This window comes from Heptranchias perlo, unplaced genomic scaffold (assembly GCF_035084215.1).
Source record: "Heptranchias perlo isolate sHepPer1 unplaced genomic scaffold, sHepPer1.hap1 HAP1_SCAFFOLD_147, whole genome shotgun sequence".
NCBI classification, from domain to species: Eukaryota; Metazoa; Chordata; class Chondrichthyes; order Hexanchiformes; family Hexanchidae; genus Heptranchias; species Heptranchias perlo.
Window position 1 is genome coordinate 594,725 of NW_027138722.1, and position 16,265 is coordinate 610,989.

The 16,265-nt window shown below is 44.5% G+C and overlaps 2 non-coding genes across 2 annotated transcripts; both read left to right on the forward strand.

The window, feature by feature from the left end:
* The first annotated feature begins 4,612 nt into the window (after positions 1–4,612).
* Positions 4,613–4,685, forward strand: trnal-uaa (transfer RNA leucine (anticodon UAA)). The gene has a single exon. It is a non-coding gene; the product is annotated as a tRNA-Leu (tRNA).
* Positions 4,686–13,907: 9,222 nt separating this feature from the next.
* trnae-cuc (transfer RNA glutamic acid (anticodon CUC)) lies at positions 13,908–13,979 on the forward strand. Its single transcript has one exon. It is a non-coding gene; the product is annotated as a tRNA-Glu (tRNA).
* The last annotated feature ends 2,286 nt before the right edge of the window (positions 13,980–16,265 follow it).

A 16,265-nucleotide genomic window follows, 5' to 3' on the forward strand; every position in this document is an offset into this window, starting at 1 on the left:
TGCCGATTTCCCTTTTCATTCTGCATCATTTCTGCACTGTTGGACAGTGAAAGCAGCATAAATATTTAAAATGGTGCTCACCCAACGTGGGGCTCGAACCCACGACCCTGATATTAAAAGTCGCATGTTCCACCGACTGAGCGAGCCGGACCGAAGTGCACCTAACCGCCGTATCTGTTATTGTAGCAATCAGGAGAAAGATTCCATTTCAAATTATTGTAATTAATTCTGAGGGACAGGATAAACTGTCACTTCGAAAGCCAGGGACGAATCTAGGACAGTCAGCATGGATTTGTTCAGGGGAGGTCGTGTCTGACTAACCCGATTGAATTTTTCGAGGAGGTGACAAGAAGGATCGATGAGGGTCCCGCAATTGATGTAGTCTGCATGGATTTTAGAAAGGCTTTTGAAAAATTCCCACATGGCAGATTGGCCAAAAAAGTAAAAGCCCATGGGATCCAAGGGAATGTGGCTTGTTGGATCCAAAATTGGCACAGTGACAGGAAGCAAAGGGTAATGATCGACGGGTGCTTTGTGGCTGGAAGGCTGTTTCCAGTCGGGTGCCGTAGGGCTCGATACTTGGTCCTTTGCTTTTTGTGGTATACATTAACGATTTGGACTTTAACGAAGGGGGCATGATTAAGAAATTTGCGAGTGACACAAAAATAGGCCGTGTGGTTAATAGCGAGGAGGAAAGCCGTGGACTGTAGGGGTTCGGGCAATTTTCAGATAACAAAGCACTCAAACTATCTCTGAACGAATTTTGAACGAGTACGTGTGTTTGACCCGGCACTGGCACGATGGACCGAATGATCTCATTTTGTGGCCTAACATAATACGATTATACTAAGTGTTGTCAGACGGAAAAGCAACACATTCCAAATAAGAGCAGAGAGAGGAAACAGCATAACAGCACGGTGAGATATTGTATTTGAGAAGGATGAGGAGGGATAGTTTATCATGGTGGGAGTCACATCCGGTATCATTTGTGACTTTGATAAGGACCATTTCATGCTGCGACAGGGGCGGAAACCTAATTGGAGAGATTCAGCCCGGGCGCGGCCCCATCGTGCGCGGTGAGACAGAGGGGGGTGGGGGAAGTGTCAGAGCTGGGGCTCACCGGTGGAAGCAGCAGAAAAGTTTAAAACGGTACTCGCCCAACGTGGGCTCAAACCCACCACCCTGAGAGTTTTTAAAGCAAAGGGGGAACAGCCACTGTCTGCATCTCTTGCTGCACTTGAAACAACACATTCCAACTGCGAGCAGAGAGAGGACACCATTCAGTTGCCCATTGTTTAGTGAAATATTATCCATTTTCGTAGTGTAGCGGTTATTACGTCTGCTTTGTACGCAAAAAGTACCCAGTTCGATTCCGGGCAGGAACATTATGTTGGAACTTGGTCTCCAGAAACATTCACATCGATTTTCTTCTCCTGCCAAAAAGGGAGACAGTGGCTGTTCCCTGATTCTTTGGAAAGTGCATCTTTTACTTCATTGAACAGATTACTTTGAGTGAGAGAAAACTGATCCACAGTGACGCTCTTTTCAAGTTTTATTCCCTTTTAATCTGGTAGGATACATTTGCTTTGGACAGAGTGGCTTTTGAAAGGAGTTGTCGGGTGGGATCGACAAACCTTTTCCGCTGGTGGGGTCAAGGGAACCGAACCAACCATCCACCAAGTTCTCCCGAATTATCCGGTTCAATGGGAAACCGACCAACAAAAGCCCTTTCATTGACCGTGGAGGTTCAGACATTTTTCTGATAATAAAGCGCTCAATCTATTTCTCTTGTCTACTTCCCGATGTTTCCTGATACTGTCTGCATCTCTGCCCTGTGTTTATCTCACTCCGTGTCCACCTGCAGGGTGGTTTTTGAACGAAGACGTGTGTTTGTCTTCTGTTCGTAATAAAGTCAGTGCGGTTTGACGTGTTGTGACTCAAAGGTGCACTTGCCCTGCTGGTGAGCAGAGGCAAGTGCTCGAGCAAAACAGACGTTTTCGGGCAGATGCACAAAGCTTTCAGGTTGAAGAAAGGAACGGAGGTCTCCTGCCTCAGCGCCAACATGTTAAGCTGTAGGCTGTCTGTAAAGTAAAGAAAACGGCTTTGAGCTAATTTCTGCTTACTCCAAAAGCACGTTCGCTCGTTCCAACCAGAATCCTAAGGATGACTTTTATCTGTTAATTGTATTACAGTCCTCCGCTGTACCAGCTGAACGATCGAAGCGAAGCAGCAAAGATTGCTCTCTTTGGTAAATGTTCATTGTGCGCCTTTTGACACTCCCGGACTCGTGGAGTCACATGTACATGACCGAGACTGACTCGGTTCCTGCTCATAGCGCATCGTTGTGGGAGTGTGAGCTGTTACTTTCTCTGCACACCCGAGAGGCGAATGCAGCAGTGGATACCGTGTCTTATGACAAATCAGAAGATTGTCTGGTCAACTCCAACCTGACTGGATTGTTTTTGCAAACTGTCCATTACTTTATGACTTTTAATAGCTTGCAAATTGCCCTAATTGGAAGTGCTGCCTGGAAGTCTCCACCGTTCGTGCACTCTTAACAGAACAGGAAATGCATTCGTTTTATTCACTTTGTAAATCCTGAGTTCAATCCAAAGAAAAGATACCAGGACCCGTGAAGCTTTTTTCCATGTCTCACTTTATCTTTCCATCTTTGCGAAACACCAAAATCAAAAACTTTTGCTGACTGCAGCACACCAAAAGATTTACTGCCCCTTGACCTCGATTTATCGAAGCTCAGGATTCACGTGGGTTATGGATTTGCTGAAAACTGAAACCATTTTTGTTTCGGGACAATTCCCCAAGGTAAAAAAGTGAGTGGAAAATTCGGGCATCGATCCCGCTACTTCTCGCATGCTAAGCGAGCGCTCTACCATTTGAGCTAATTCCCCTGCGGAACAGGGCCAATTGCCCTTCACAATAATCGCTTAACACTCGTTTCCAGGCAGTGCCACGAATTGCCCCCTCCCTGAATGCATTCAATGCTCCAATCCGCGGTATGGAGTGTTCGCAATTGAGCAACAGCAGAACGGGAAGGCACAGGAATCGTGAATGATGCTGAGAAGAGCCCGAGCCTGCGGAACGCAGACGAGGTCATCGGACAAGAACAGCCGCCCGAGTTGGAGGAAACAGCGAGAGCTCTGTCTGTCTGTCTGTCTGACTGACTGATGGAAGGCTTATTTGCCTGAAAGTCAGTGCGGTTTGACGTGTTGTTACTCAAAGGTACGTCCTGCTGGTGAGCAGAGGAAAGTGCTGGAGCAAAACAGCCGTTTTCGGGCAGACACAAAAAGCTTTCAGGTTTCAGAAAGGAAAGAAGGTCTCCTGTGCCTCAGCGCCAACATGTTAAGCTTTTGGCTGTCTGTAAAGTAAAGAAAACGGCCTTGAGCTAATTTCTGCTTACTCCAAAAGCACGTTCGCTAGTTCCAACCAGAAACCTAAGGATGACTTTTATCTGTTAATTGTATTGCAGTCCTCCGCTGTACCAGCTGAAGGATCGAAGGGAAGCAGCCAAGATTGCTCTCTTTGGACAATATTCACTGTGCGCCTTTTGACACTCCCGGACTCGTGGAGTCACGTGTGCATGACCGAGACTGACTCATTTCCTGCTCACACCGCAGCGCTGTGGCAATGTGAGCTGCAACTCTCTCTGCACACCCTGGACCAGTGCAGCAGTGGATTTCGTGTCTAATGACAAATCAGAAGATTGTCTGGACAACTCCTACCTGACTGGATTGTTTTTGCCAACTGTCCATTACTTTATGACTATAGATAGCTTGCAAACTTACCTTATTGGTAATGCTGCCTGGCAGTCTCCACCGTTCATGCGCTTTTCATACAGCAGGGAGTGCATTCGTTTTATTAACTTTGTAAATCCTGAGTTCAATCCATAGAAAAGATATCAGGACCTGTGAAGCTTTTTTCCATGTCTCACTTCATCTTTCCATCTTTGCTAAACACCAAAATCAAAAACTTTTGCTCGCTGCAGCACACCAAAAGATTTGCTGCTCCTTGACCTCTCTTTTTCGAAGCTGAGGATTGACGTGGCTTCTGGATTTGCTGAGAACTGACACCATTTTCGTTTCGGGACAATTCCCCAAGGTAAAAAAGTGAGTGGAGAATGCGGGCATCGATCCCACTACTTCTCGCAATCTGAGCGAGCGCTCTACCAAACTTGTCTAACAGCACAACAGCACAGTGAGATATTGTATTTGAGAAGGATGAGGAGCGATAGTTTATTATGGTGGTAGTCACAAAGGGTATCATTTGTGACTTTGATAAGGACCATTTCATGCTGCGACAGGGGCGGAAACCGAATTGGAGAGATTCTGCCCGGGCGCGGCCCCATCGTGTGCGGTGAGACGGAGATGGGGGTGGGGGAAGTGTCAGAGCTGGGGCTCACCGGTGGAAGCAGCATAAAAGTTTAAAATGGTACTCGCCCAACGTGGGGCTCAAACCCACTACCCTGAGAGTTTTTAAAGAAAAGGGAGAGCAGCCACTGTCTCTGTCCCTTGCTGCACTTGAAACAAGACATTCCAAGTACGAGCAGAGAGAGGACACCATTCAGTTGCCCGTTGTGTTGAATAAAATACCATCAGTTTCCGTAGTGTAGCGGTTATCACGTTTGCTTTAAACGTGAAAAGTCCCCGGTTCGATCCTGGGCGGGAACATTATGTTGGAACTTGGTCTCCAGAAACATCCAGATCGATTTTCTTCTTCTGCCATAAAGGGAGACAGTGGCTGTTCCCTTCTTCTTTGTAAGCTGCATCTTTTACTTCATTAAACATATATTTTTGAGTGAGAGAAAACTGATCCACAGTGATGCTCTTTTCAAGTTTTATTCCCTTTTAATCTGGAAGGATATATTGGCTTTGGACAGAGTGGCTTTTGAAAGGAGTTCGTCGGGTGGGATCGACAAACCTTTTCCGCTGGTGGGGGGACAAGGGAACCGAACCAATCATCTACCAAGTTCTCCCGAATTCTCCGGTTCAATGGGAAACCGACCAACAAAAGCCCTTTCATTGACCATGGAGGTTCAGACAATTTTCTGATAACAAAGCGCTCAAGCTATTTTTCTTGTCTCTTTCCCGATGTTTCCGGATACTGTCTGCATCTCTGCCGTGTGTTTATCTCACTCTGGGTCCACCTGCAGGGTGGTTTTTGAACCGAAGACGTGTGTTTGTTTTCTGTTTGTTACATTAAATAAATGAGGGCATCCTGTGCTTCCCTCCCTGACACTGGGGAACCAGAGGCAGACTTTCGAGCAAGGTTCTGTTCATTGTGAAGACGCAAAGAAAACTTTAATTGCAGAATTATACAAACCAGCTCGAAGAGAAATAAACTGTGACCCCGACGTGATTTGAACACGGAACTTTCATGATATGGAGTTCGACGTGTTACCGTTGCGCCACGAGGCCTGGATGTCACATCGGGTGTTTGTTTCGATCAATGTTTGTCAAGCACCGCTTTATTTCTCCTGTTTTGGTGGAATGGGTTGGTTTTCAAATCCCCGCCCACTCCCACCGGATGTCAGGCAGCATCAGAAGTCGCCGTCACCTGTCAGCGACAGCATGGCGCTCGCTTCCATCGCCTGCTGTCAGCGGACTGCAGCAAATCCAATTGCATTCATCCTGCACCCAGAATCATCACATCACAGGAAACGGATGTGGGAAACTGCTCAAGATACATAACAGGAGGGGAAACCTTTGAAAAACACTTAGACTTTCGGTGTTTAGACTTCGATTCGAACTGCAGAAAAGAACGTGTGAAAATATAAACTATGGGGATGATGTTTACATATAAAGTGAATGTTTGTGAGCGGATTTCTCCCATTACTCTCGCAACTATGGGTTGTTAATCCATCAACAATAACTTCCGCTTGATTTTAGCCCGAGTGGTTACAAAATAGCAAGTTTAATAGATTGCCTTACAACAGATTTGCACTACAGCTGTCTTCAACATTACATTCAACAGTATTATAGTTATAATACAACTGTCTGCAGATTACATTAATGACAAGCAATCAACACAACGTGACCTGTCTGCGAATCCAGGTATATCAGACCTGACCTTTGCGGACTGCCGGTGGCAATCGACTTCTGATTGTCCCCGATTGAGAGCTGTAACATTTGAGAAGGGAGCATGTCCTATCTTTATACGATTCGGCTGCATTGTTCTGAACGTAAGCACCACTGATCTTAACTCATGGTGGTAAACCATCCCACTTTGCTGACTGTCAGAAACCACTAAAGATTGTTTCATGTCGTAGTGTTTATTTAGCCTTTCTCTGTCATCAGGTTTTATATGCTTATACTAGGTTAGCACAACCTGGAGTTCAGGTGTCCAGGACACCCAAGTTTCTCTGGACATCAATATTTAATAGTTTCTCACCATTTAAAAAATATTCTGTTTTTCTGTTCTTCCTGGCAAAGTGAATAACCTGACATTTCCCCACATTATACTCCATCTGCCACCTTCTTGCCCACACACTTAACCTGTCTATATCCCTTTGCAGACTCTTTGTGTCCTCCTCACAGCTTACCTTCCCACCTTGATTTGTATCATCAGCAAACTTGGATACATTACACTCGATCCATTCATCAAGTCATTAAATGCCTTCTATAGGCATATAAATAGTAAACGGGTAGTAAGAGGAGGGGTAAGACCGATTTGGGACCAAAAAGGAGATTCACGCATAAAGGCATAGGGCATGGCTGAGGTACTAAATGAGTTTTTTGCATCTGTCTTTACCGAGGAAGAAAATGCTGCCTAAATCACAATAAAAGGGGAGGTAGTTGAGATACTGGATGGTGTGAAAATTGATGAAGAGGAGATACTAGAAAGGCTGGCTGTATTTAAAGTAGATAAGTCACCTGGTCTGAATGGGATGCATCCTAGGTTGCTGAGGGAAGTAAGGGTGTAAATTGCAGAGGTCCTGGCCATAATTTTTCAATCCTCCTTAGATACACGGTTTGGTGCCAGAGAACTGGAGAATTGCAGATGTTACACCGTTGTTCAAAAAAGGGTGTAAGGATAAACCCAGCAATTAGAGGCCAGTCAGTTTAACCATGGTGATGGGAAGCTTTTAGAAATCATAATCTGGGACAAAATTAACAGTCATTTGGACAAGTGTGGATTGATAATAGAAAGCCACTGTGGATTTGTTAAAGGCAAATCGTGATTGAGTTTTGTGATGAGTTAACAGAGAGGGCTGATGAGGGCAATGTGGTTGATGTTGTGTATATGGCCTTTCGAAAGGCGTTTGATAAAATGCCACAAAATAGGCTTGTCAAAAGGGGCGATAGTGGCTGCGTCCTTATTCTTTAAAAGCGTTTTCTTTTATTTCACTCAACAGATAACTTTGAGTGAGCGAAAACTGATCCACGGTGACGCTTATTTCAAGTTTATACCCTTTGAATCTGAAAGGATATATTGTCCTTGGAAGGAGTGCAGCACAGATTCACCAGATTGTTACCAGGGTGCAATGCGTTAAATTATGAGCAGATGTTTTATAAACTAGGCTTAAAATCGCACAAGTCACACTGCAAAAAGTTTACATTTTTGATACATACATTAATGACCTGGATTTGGGTATACATGGTATAATTTCAAAGTTTGCAGATGACACGATACTCGGGAATGTGGTAAACAATGTGGTGGATAGTATCAGACTTCAGGAGGACATAGCCAGCCTGGTGAAATGGACTTTATTAATAGAGGCATAGAGTACAAAAGCTACAAAGTTATGCTAAACGTTTATAAAACACTGGTTCGGCTGCAGCTGGAGTATTGTGTTCAATTCCGAGCACCGCACTTTAGGAAAGATGTCAAGGCCTTGGAGAGGGTGCAGAGGAGATTTACTCGAATGGTAACAGAGATGAGGGACTTCAGTTATATGGCGAGAATGGAGAAGCTGGGATTATCCCCTAAGAGTAGAGAAGGTTAAGAGGAGATTTGATGGAGGTGTTCAAAATTATGAATGGTTTTGATTGAGCAAATAAGGAGAAACTGTTTTCAGTGGCAGACGGGTTGGTAACCAGAGGACACAGATTTAAGGTAATTGGCAAAAGAGTCAGTGGCGACATGAGGGAACATAATTTACGCAGCGAGTTGTTATGACCTGGAATGCGATGCCTGAAAGGCCGGTCGACGCAGATTCAAGAGTAACTTTCGAAAGGGCATTGGATAAATACTTGAAAAGGAAAAAAAATGCAGGACTTATGAGGAAAGAGCTTATGGGTGGTGAGACGACTTGGATAGCTCTTTCAAAGAGCTAGCACAGGCAAGATGGGCCGAATGATCTCCTTCTGTGTTGTAACATATTAAGTGTTGCTGGGATGAGAAGCAACGCATTCCAAGTCAGAACAGAGACAGGAGACTAAGTCAGTTCACCATTGTTTTTAATGAGACACTAGTGGTTTCCGTAGTGTCGCGGTTATCGCGTTTGCTTTACACGCAAAAGGTTCCCGAGTGTGAACATTATGTTGAAACTTGCTCTCCATAAACATCCAGGGAGGAGTTTTTTCCTCCTGCCAACAAGTGCGACAGTGGCTGCTCCCTTATTCTTGAAAAGCTGCATCTTTTACTTCACTAAACAGATAACTTTGAGTGAGAGAAAACTGATCCTCAGTGACGCTCATTTCAAGTTTTGTTCACTTTTACTCTAAAAGGGTAGATTGGCCTTGGAAGGAGCGCAGCCCAGATTTACCAGAATGTTAGCAGGGCTCGAAGGATTAAATTATGAGGAGCGGTTACATACTTGTATCCCCTGGAATATAGAAGGCTTTTTAGGATTTTGAAAGGTAGATAGACAAACCCTATCTGCTGGTGAGGGAGCCTAAGACAATATCACAATATCACAATAGCTGTTTTACGAGTGAAAACGGCCCGACGCATCACTGTGAGAATAAGAGACGAGACTCTAGGTGCCGCGTCCTGTACAGTGAATGTCAAAACTTTTAAAATGTGCAGAAAGTGTTCGGGGTTCAGATACACAAGCCTCTAATGGGAATGAGATTTTGTCAGAGGTTGCAGCCTTCCCGACTTCTCTTGCCCTTTGCGAGGCACCTGCTGTGGTTTAAATTTTCAAACTGGGTGAGTTGGCGATCACGGTACAGCAGACTCAGAGGTCCCGGGTGAGACAGAGAGAGCGGCCAAAATGTGCGCGGTGAAACTGCACGGGAGTTCAGGGGCGGGACGGGGGGGAGTCAGAGCTGGAGTTCGTCCCTGAAAGCAACATAAAAAGTTTAAAAGAGGTTGCGCTTAACGTAGAGCTTGAACCCACGACGCTGAGATTAAAAGTCTCATGCTGTGCAAACTGAGCTAGTCGGGCCCGAAAAAGCTGCCACTCTTGTCTATCATTGCAGTAAACTCGCCCCTGTGTGTCCATGTGCAGCAATCCCAACATCACGTCCAGATCATTGGCTGTGTTTATCTCTGTGTGCTTGTCCACCTGCAGTTTGATTTTGAACGAATACGAGTGTTTGTCTTCGTTTTCTAACTTAAAATAAAAGAGGGCATCAGACACTTCCCTCCCTGACACTGGGGAACCAGTGAGACAGACTTGTTATTGTGAAAATGCAAATAAAGCATTAATTGCGGAATTATACAGACTCTTATCAGCGCGAAAAGTAGCTTTACAATATGTACACAACAATAAATAATACAGAATCAGATAATACATTTGCAACTAACAGAGTCACTTAACCAGAAATATTAGTTTCACCTGACACAAACGCTGTCAGATATATTTAAAATCCTCGCCTGCCTTCCCTGGTGGTCCGGATTCAGCGCTCTCACTGTCGTGGTCTGGGTTTGATCTCCGTTTCGGGAATTTGGTCTTACAACAAACAATTGCTAATTTTGTAGAATCACAGCAAATTTATGGCATAGAAGGAGGTCATTCGGCCCATCACGTTCGCACCAGCCGAAAATGAGCCATCCAGTCCAATCCCACTTTCCAGCGGGTGGTCCGTAGCCTTGTCGGTTACGCCACATCAAGTGCATAGCCAAATATTTATTAAATGTAACGAGGGATTCTGCCTCTACCACCCTTTCAGGCAGTGAGTCCCAGGCCCCCACCAACCTCTGGGTGAAAAAAATTCTCCTCAGCTCCCCTATCATCCTTCCACTAGTGAGGCAGAATTCAGAGCAGTGTTCTGTTTATTGTGAAAAAGGGAATGCAATATGAATTGCGGAATTATTCAGACTCCTACCAGCGCTAAGAACAAGTGTGACCCCGACGTGATTTGAACACGCAACCTTGAATCAGACGCGCTGCGATTGCGCCTGGAGGTCGAATGGGAGGGACCTGGATGTTGACCTTTATGAAAGTATCTCATACACCGTTTCATTTATTTCAGATTACCAAATCCCCGCCCACTCCCACCGGGTGTCAGGCAGCCTCAGAAGCAGCCTTCACCTGTCCGCGGCAGCATGACTGCAGCAAATCTAATTACACACACCCGGCACCCAGAATCATCACATCACAGGAAAGGAACTGGACGGGCAGCATCTGAAGAAATGCTGAGACTTTCGTTGTGTGGACATTGTTGAGGACTGATAAAAGGACGGTGTGAAAATTTAAACTATGGATGTGTATAAATGGGTGTCATGCTTCTTTATAAAGTGAGTGTTTATATCATGTATGCCATTTATAAATTTATTTTGATTATTTTTACAATATGATATATCTTGTTATAAATATATATGATTGCATCTGTGACACTTATAAATACATTTGGGTGTAACTGTGTGGTGGTTATCATTATATCTCTGTGTATCTGTGTTATGTATTTGTGTGTAATAAAAAATAAGACATAGAGAAATAAATATCCAGAAAATACATTGACATTATATACACCCCAATAAATGAATAAAAATACAGATACATGTAAATACATTTGTAAGCAGCAGTCATGAAATGCATTTGCATCTAACAAATCAGAAATATATTTTTAATCGAACACGGCTGCAGCCCAATATATTTATAACTGTGGCAAAGATATGGTCCTACTATTAAAACAGTGGTCTTGTGGTTAGGATTTGGCACTCTCATCGCAATGATTCGGGTTCGATTCCCAATCACAAAATTTGCTTTTACAAAACAGTTCACTTGATTACACAAAATAATTCAAGTCTCAGATGATTTTTTAAATTACCATTAATAAACCCACAACTTTCTGTTTCACACTGAACGAAATGCCAACAAGTTTGCCGAGTGACTGTCGAAACTACGCTAACTGTTCTGACTTTCATCCCTTCTCATTTTACGCACTTTATTTTAAGAGTCTCGTCCTCTCTCGCTGTCCGTCTCTCTTACTCCGCCTCGCGCCCGCCCTCTCTCGCTGTCCTTCTCTCTTCCTCCGCCTCGCTCCCGCCCTCTCTCGCTGAAAGTGTTCAGTAGTGATGAGACCAGGAATCTGGTGCAGCCGTTGTTGAATGTGAAAGGATTGCAGCCCAATTTACACGAGAGAAAGCTCGCTCCTGGAAGTTTGTGAGGAGCAAATTCCAGCAAATTGTTTCTGGCCCGGGATTAAACCGGGAGTTTTTCGTGTGTGAGGCCAACATGGTAACAAGTGCACCAAGAAAACATCGATTTAAACAGCCGAGGTCAGACGGAAGTGTTAAGGGAGAAAGTGAACTGCTGACTCCCACTTCTGAGGGATATCCCAAAGCGCTTCATGGAGGTGTAATCAAAAACATATTATCATAGAATCACAGGAGGCCATTCGGCCCATCGTGCCTGTGTCAGCTCTTTACACTAAATGGTGCAATTTTAAAGGGGGTGCAGGAACAGAGAGACCTGAGGATATAGGTACACAAATCTTTGAAGGTAGCAGGACAAGTTGAATAGATTGTAAAAAAAAAGTATTCGGAATCGTTGACTTTATTAATAGAGGCATAGAGTACAAAAGCAAGAAACTTATGCTAAACCTTTATAAATCACTGGTTAGGCCCCAGCTGGCCACCACACATTTCTGCCCACCACACTTTAGGAAGGGTGTCAAGGCTTTGGAGAGGGTGCAGAGGTGATTTACTAGAATGGTGCCAGGGATGAGGGACTTCAGTGAGGTGGAAAGACGGGAGAATCTGGGGTTGTTCTCCTTAGAGCAGAGACGGTTAAGGGGAGATTTAACAGAGGTGTTTAAAATCATGAACGGTTTTGATAGAATAAATAAGGAGAAACTATTTCCAGTTCCACAAAGGATGGTAACCAGAGGGCACAGATTTAAGGTAATTGGCAACAGAGGTGAGATGAGGAGAATGTTTTTACGCAGCGAGTTGTCATGATCTGGAATGCACTGCCTGAAAGGGTGGTGGAAACAGATTCAATAATAACATTCAAAGGGGAACTGGATGAATACTTGAAGGGGAAAATTTTGCAGGGCTATGGGGAAATGGAAGGGGAGCGTGTCTAATTGGATAGCTCTTTCAAAGAGTTGTCACAGGCACGATGGGCCGAATGGCCTCCTTCTATGATGTTTCCATGCTGTGATTCGATGTTATGGAGGATTCTCTGATTCAGTGGATATTCGGGGCAGAGGACCAAGTGGGGATTGAGCTCGACGGCAAGTGTATACAGTTCGTTCAAAGGACTGAAGCCGATGGTTTCATTCTTCCCGTCGTTTTGCAGCAGGAAATTACTCGGCCATGCAGGCGACTTTTTTTGTCTTCATTCATGGGATGTGGGTGTCAATGGCAAGGTCAGCATTTATTGCCCATCCCTAATTGCTCTTGAGAAGGTGCTGGTGAGCCGCCTTCGTGAACTGCACCTTTCATTGACTGTATCATTGACGTTTTCTGGATAGAGAGAAACTCTTTCTGCTGGTTGGGGATTCAAGGACGAGGGGGCACAGTCTAAAAATTAGAGCCAGATCTTTCAGGAGTGCGATAAGAAAATACATCTACACACAAAGGGTGGTAGAAGTTTAGAACTCTCTACTGCAAAGGGCAATTGATGCTTGCTTAATTGTTAATTTTAAATCTGAAATATACAGCTTTTTGGCAACCATAGGTATTAAGGGATATGGGCCAAAGGCAGGTATATGGAGTGAGATCACAGATCAGCCATGATCTTATCAAATGGAGGAGCAGGCTCGAGGTGCTGAATGACCTACTCCTGTTCCTGTGGTACATTTCCCCAAGCGTCTGTTCTCTCCATAGTTGTTGAATTATCGCCTTGTGTTTCCAGCATATTTTCGTTTAAAGCTCGGTTCAGGGACGAGCCGGTGGGCGTCAAAACGTGCCGTGGACGGAGACCGGGTTGGTTATTGCGGGAAAAGCAAATCAACTCGGCCGAAAAATCAACTGCAGCTCAAGCAACAAATAAAATAGGAGTCAAAATCACTGTTGTCAGAAGTGGGTTTCGAACCCACGCCTCCAAAAGAGTCAGCGCCCCCGAGTCCTTGAATCCCCAACCAGCGGAAAGAGTTTCTCTCTATCCAGAAAACGTCAATGACACAGTCAATGAAAGGTGCAGTTCACGAAGGCGGCTCACCAGCACCTTCTCAAGAGCAATTAGGGATGGGCAATAAATGCTGACCTTGCCATTGACACCCACATCCCATGAATGAAGACAAAAAAAGCCGCCTGTGTGGCACGAAATAGAGCGCCTTCGACCGCTCGGCGATCCTGACTGGTAAATGGCTTTTTCACTCGCCACCCTTTCCACATTGAGACCCCCCCGGAGAAAGTTTCACTCACTCCAGTCCTTTGTAAGATAAATGCTGCTGGAAAGGCTCGTTGAGCGGGATGCCACCTCCTCGGGTTTTCCTGAGCTTTTTACCTATTTAATCACGGGAATATCCGCAATCAGGAGCTAAAAAGAAATAAAAGCTGAATCACAGACAAAGGGAAATCCATGTTACATCTGATAAGACAATCAACAGAGCTCCCTGGTGGTCTAGTGGTTAGGATTCGGCGCTCTCACCGCCGTGGCCCGGGTTCGATTCCCGGTCAGGGAAGCAACTTTTGAACACTTGTTATATTCGTCGCATGAACTCACTCAAAGACTGTGGGAAGAAAAAAAAAACAAACATTGTTTTCAATTCCATTAATTAACCGATAACGTTATTTTGCAGAATGAAAGGCGACTGAGGGAAGTTGGAAAACTTTAATAATTTCTTTTGTGCGATGAACTTTTTATCCCTTCTCATTTTACACACTGTATTTTTAAGGGCTCGGTTTAAAATGTTCAATGCTCGTGAGACCACGAATTTGTGTTAAATTTAACAGGACCGGCTATTTCACAGAGAAAAAATAAATTTGCCCGAACATAATGTTTCTGCTTGGGATTGAATCGGGGACTTCTCACGTGCAAAGCAAACGTGATAACCGCTACACCACAGAAACCTCTGCTTAGCTTATTAGCCATAAGTTGGATTGACTGCATTGATTCTCTTTCATAACTATTCAATTGATCGAAGTTGCACAAGTCACAAAAGGAAAATGTTCATTTCAAAGTTATTAAACTCCCAAATGTGACCTGCCTTGTTTGGACAGGGGTTGACCCAGACGTCACAGCCTCAACAAAACATATTCTCAACATTTCCATTGGGAACAGGAGGAGGCCATTCAGCCCCTTGAACCTGTTCCGCCCTTCAATTGGATCAGAGATGATCTGTACCTCAAATCCATTTACCCGTCTTTGCTCCCTATCCCTCGATACCCTGACCCAACAAAAATCGATCGATCTCAGTCTTGAAAGCTTCAGTTGACCCCCAGCATTCACAGCCTTTTGGGGGACAGAGTTCCAGACTTCAACTGCCCTTTGTGTAAAAAAGTGCTTCCTGATTTCGAACCTGAATGGCATGGTTCTAATTTTAAGGTGATGTCCCCCTCGTTCTTGATTCCCCAGAGGAAATTGATTCTCTCTCTCTATTCTATCGAATAATTTGAACATGTTAAACACCTCGCTCAGACTGCCCCTCAATCTTCCATACTCGAGGGAATACGAGCACAGTCGATGCAGCCTGTCCTCATTATTTTACCTTTTCAGCCCCGGTAACATTCTGGTGAATCTGCTCTGCACCCCCTCCAAGGCCAATCTATCCTTCCTGAGGTGCAGTGTCCAAAACTGAACGCAGTTACTCCAGACGCAGTCTAACCAGAGCTTTATATAACTGGAACATAACTTCCACTTCTTTATATTCCAGCCCCCTGAGATAAAGGCTAACACTGCGTTAGCCTTTTAAATTATTTTTGGACCCGTCCGTTAGCTTTTACTGATTTATGCAAAAGAACCGTTAATTCTCTTTGCTTCTAAACAGTTCCGAGCTTCTTACCATTTGGAAAATACCCTGATCATCGGTCCAAAGTGGATTACCCAACATTGAACTCCATCTGCCATAGTTTTGCCCACTCACTTAACTATCAATGTCCCTTTGCAACTTTCCACTTTCATCCACATTACTTACTGTACCACCTAACTTAGTGTCATCAGCAAACTTGGATATAAGACTCTGTTCCTTCATCGAAGTCATTGATAAATATGGTGACAAGCTGAGACCCCAGTTACAGATCCCTGGGGGACACCACTAGTCGCATCCTGCCAATTGGAGTATGTGCCCATTGTCCCTACTCTCTGTCTCCTATCTCCGAACCAATTCTCTACCCATGCCAATACATTGCCTCAAGTTCCATGCGCTTTCATTTTTGCCAACAGTCTCTTGTGTGGAACCTTATCAAATGCCGGTCGGAATTCGATATGAATAATATCATAGGAACATAGGAACAGGAGTAGGCCATTCAGCCCCTCGTGCCTGCTCCGCCATTTGATAAGATCATGGCTGATCTGTGATCTAACTCCATATACCCGCCTTTGGCCCATATCCCTTAATACCTTTGATTGCCAAAAAGCTATCTATCTCAGATTTAAATTTTGCAATTGAGCTCGTATCAATTGTCGTTTGCGGAATCGAGTTCCAAACTTCTACCACCCTTTGTGTGTAGAAATGTTTTCTAATCTTGCTCCTGAAAGGTCCGGCTCTAAATTTTAGACAAAATGGTGGCAAGTTCGCTGGACATCTTGTACAAAATGGCTGTAAGTACGGCGGCCATCTTGGACAAAATGGCGGCAAGTCCTTCACGGCTGTTCGACAGGAACAGAAGGAGGCCATTGAGCTCCTCAAGCCTCTTATATGGGAACCGACGGCCATTCAGCCTCTGAAGGCTGTTACACAGGAAAAGGAGGAGGCAATTCAGCCCCTCAAGCCCGTTACATCGTTACTGGTGGCCGATCATCCCCTCAA